Source organism: Dipodomys spectabilis, unplaced genomic scaffold (genome assembly GCF_019054845.1).
Source record: "Dipodomys spectabilis isolate Male_0828 unplaced genomic scaffold, ASM1905484v1 ptg000260l, whole genome shotgun sequence".
In the NCBI taxonomy this organism is placed as follows: Eukaryota; Metazoa; Chordata; class Mammalia; order Rodentia; family Heteromyidae; genus Dipodomys; species Dipodomys spectabilis.
In genome coordinates this window covers 1,129,398-1,133,664 of record NW_024870937.1, presented here as the reverse complement: position 1 = coordinate 1,133,664, position 4,267 = coordinate 1,129,398, and positions in this window count along the sequence as shown.

Sequence of the window (4,267 nt, the reverse complement as noted above, 5' to 3'; positions counted from 1 at the left end):
TAGCCGGGCGCCGGAGGCTCACGCCTGTAATCCTAGCTACTCAGGAGGCCGAGATCTGAGGATTGTGGTTCAAAGCCAGCCTGGGCAGGAAACTCCATGAAACTCTTATCTCCAATAAACCACTAGAAAACTGGAAGTGGTGCTGTAGCTCAAGTGGTAGGACGCTAGCCTTGAGCTGAAGAGCTGAGGGACAGCGCTAAGGCCCAGAGTTCATGGCCCACCACCGACCAAAAAAAAAAAAAAGGAATAAGATTTTCTTTTTTGATCATCTGAAAGAATTCTGGCTATCTCCAAATGGCCAGTGTTTGGATTTTAAGTCAAGGACCACACTGTATTAGAAATAATGCTTCCTTCTTTGTCTTTCTTTCTTTCTTCCTTTCTTTCTTCCTTTCTTTCTCTTTCTTTCCTTCCTTCCTTCCTTCCCTCCTTTCTTTCTTTCTTTTTTTCTTTCTTTCTCCCTTCCTCCTTTCTTTCTTCCTCCTTCACCCTTTCTTTCGCCTTCCTTCCTTCCTTCTTTCCTTCCTTCCTTCCTTCTTTCCTTCCTTTCTTTTTCTTCTTTTTTTTTGTATGCCAGTACTGAGGCTTGAACTCAGGGCCTGAGAACAGTCCTTTAGCTTTTTTTCCCAAGGCTAGCACTCTACAATTTGAGCCACACTTCTACATCTGGTTTCTTTTGCTGGTCAATTGGATTATCTTACTGGGCTGTCTTTGAAATGTGATTCTCAGATCTCAGCCTCCTGAGTAGCTATGATTATAATCTAATTCTTTATTAGAAACCAGTGCCTCACTAAGATTCATTTCTAATATTAAATTGTGAACCAAACTTTAAGACTTTATTTAGTCAGTTGAAAAATGGATATAACAACAGATCTCTCAGTGACTTGGGGAAAGGCTTAATGGTTAATTTTTGCTAATCCTTTCCCAGAGTGCTGGCTATGAAGATGCTCAGTAGAGGGCACTGCCTGTCATTGTTGCCATCATCATCTCTATGAGACCCAGAACACTGGCAGGGAGCCCTTGCAGACCTAGACTAGAGGTCATACAGAACTGGGGAAGAGATGCTACAGAGCTTTCCATAGGCCTTAGCTCGATTGCCTGATCCATCACTGATTAGGGATAGGTCTTTTTTTTTTTTTCTTTTTGGTGAAAGTGGTTGTTTTTTGTGAAAGTGGTCTGTATAAGTGGTCTCTATAAATCCGGGAGAAGAGTTTTGTGGATTCATGAATTTGAGTCCTATCCCTGGCGATGGATTGAAGGCATAGTCTAGGTGAAACTTCAGCACGTTTGTGGGAAAAAAAAAAAAAAAAAAAAAGCTCTGTGTGAAGGCACCAGTGGTTCCTGCCTGTAATCCTATCTATTCATACCTGTAATCCTATCTATTTAGGAGGCTGAGATATGAGGATTATAGTTGGAAGCCAACCTGGGCCAGAAAGTTTGTAAGACTCTTATCTTCAATTAACTGTCAGAAAGCAGAAGTGGAGGTGTAGTCAAGTGGTAGATGCCTATCCTTGAGCAGAAAAGCCCAGCTCGCTCGCTGAGTAACTCCAAAGACTGCTTCTTTTCCTAGTGCTCTGGATCTCTAATTTCTTCTAAAAAATGTGTCACTTTGTGATATCCTGACAGCAATACAACAAGGAAATATGAGATGTGCAAGGCCATTTATCTGATTGTGCAGTATGCATTTATATAAACTTTCCTGGGTTATCCTAATAACAGTTGACAGGCTGGGTGTTTTAAGTGTATTTTCTCACAATTCTGGGTGCTAGAATCCTAGCTCAAAATACCAGCAGTTAGCCAGGCGCCAGTGGCTCATGCCTGTAATCCTAGCTACTCAGGAGGCTGAGATCTGAGGATCTCAGTTCAAAGCCAGCCCTGGCAGGAAAAGTCTGTGAGAATCTCCAATAAAACCACCAGAAAAACAGAAGTGGCGCTGAGGCTCAAGTGGTAGAGTGCTTGCCTTGAGCTGAAGAGCTGAGGGACAGAGCCCAGGCCCAGAGTTCAAGCTCCACAACCAACACACACAAAAAAATACCAGCAGCCTTAGTTTCTCCTCCTCCAACTTCTCTGTTTGCCTCTCTATTTGGTTTTTCCTCCTCCAGCCTCTTGTGTTCTCACAAAGTTGATCCTCTGTATACACATCCTTGGGGGCTCTAGCTGTGTGTTCATACGACTCTTCTTATAAGTACCTCCAATCAGACTGCATTAGGGCTCCTTGTTACTATCTCTTTTGAAATTTATTGCCTTGTTAAAGGCACTATATCCATATATAGATGCATTTTGAGATAATGGAAATAAGAGCTTCAATATTTAAATGTGGGCAGGTATAACTCAGCCTATAATTACATTACTGACATTCCCTTATATGAGTTTATCCCAGGAAAAGGAACACATACACCAAAAGTTCCTCAGGAAGTAGTTCTACCTTATCTGTATGTCCCTATATCTTAATGGAGACACTGGTAATTTCCAGAAGTTAATATTGTGCTCAGAGAATACTAGCAAGAAAAGCCATTCTCCTCACCAGAGCCAGCTCCTTTCCTTTCTGCATGAAGAAAAGTAGGGAAAAGAGATGGTAAAAAGTATATTTCAAGTAGGGCACCCCTGGTGGCTCATGCCTGCAATCTTAGCTGCGGTCTCAGGATTGCAGTTTGAAGCTAGTGTGAGCAGGAAGTTCCATGAGACTCCTATCTTCAATTAACCACCAAAAGCCAGAAGTGGTGCTGTGACTCAAGTGATAAAGTGCTAGCCTTGAGTAAAAGTAGCTCAGAACCAGCACACTGGTACTGAGTTCAGACCTCAGGTTTGGCAAAAACAATGTATATTAGTACTGTTGGGTAGACTTTGTTTTTACCTGCAGATATTTAAGCTTACTTCAGAGGAAGAAAAAAGGAAGAAATAATGGAAAAATAGAAAACAGGTTAATAAAATTATTCTATGAATACATTTTCTGTAGATACATAAAAATGTATTACAGAAGGATATCTAAGATATGACTATTAGGGACAGAATAATAACTTTGGGGTAATAAAATTATCAATTACTTATTAATAATATAAGGTACATGCATAATGAGTTATGGTTACTTTTAGATGAGAGATTCAAACTATTTTTTTTCTTAGTGATTTTCTGGGCTTTCTTTCAAGTTTTCTTATTGTGCACATAGGTTATTTATAACATTTGAATCTTAAGAGAATTTAATAAAAGAAAAAGCAGCTCTGCTAAAATGGTAACCAGACTGATACCTGTCATTAAACTGTCTATATGATTTGAGAGGGACTGTTTTCTTTTTAAAATTGTCTTTCCTACTTTTTTTCATTAAAATATCATTTTGAATAAAATGACAAAGATAGTAAATGGCAATTTAAGATACATTTATTGTTAAAAAGAGAAACATGGTTACCCTATGCTAATGCCATTGTTTAAAACATTTTCTTACATGTCTCTCAGATCCACAAGTCTGGGATCAACTGCAGTAAATATTTCATAATTTATCACGAAACTCTCACATATCCATGGTGACAACTATGCTAAGAATCTTTCCTTCTGCTTTGAATCCAGCAGCCTGAGGGGGCACTTGTGGCTCATGCCTGTAATCCTAGCTCCTCAGAAGGTTGAGATCTGAATATCTCAGTTTGAAGCCAACCCAGATAGAAAAGTCAACGACTCTTTTTTTAAAAAAATTTTATTTGAAAATGCTAAACAGGGGAGTTACAATTACATAAGTCAGGCAAAGAGTACATTTCCTTTTGGACAATATCACTCCTTCCCTTGCTCCCTCCCAGTTTTTCCCCACAACATAGTGTTTAGTGAGTACCACTGATGCTTTTGTTCACCCTTTGTCCCTCCATTTTTGTGCCTCCCCTTACAGTCCCAAAGACATATAGACAAAAAAACAAAACAAAAAGAAGACAAAAACCAGCAAAAAACCAAAACCCTCTTTTTTTCCATTTGTTGGAGTTCATTGCAATAAATATTCAATGCACATAGGCATTGTGTCTTTCTGGTCCTCTCCTAAGAGTGTCCTCCTTTGGTCTCATTGTGTGTGAATGCCTAGAGACTTGTATAATTTTATCATAGCCCGTGTATTATGGATCTGATAAAATCTCCATATTTTTAAGCTCAAGCCCCTTGGGCAGTGCAGCTTTCTCCAAGTTTTGCTTACACACAATTCATTCTTTGCAGCTAAGGAAGCTTATAAAGCTTGGGAATAAACTTGAAATGAAGGTTAATAAAATTGTTTGCCTAGTAAAAACAAAACAAAACAAAA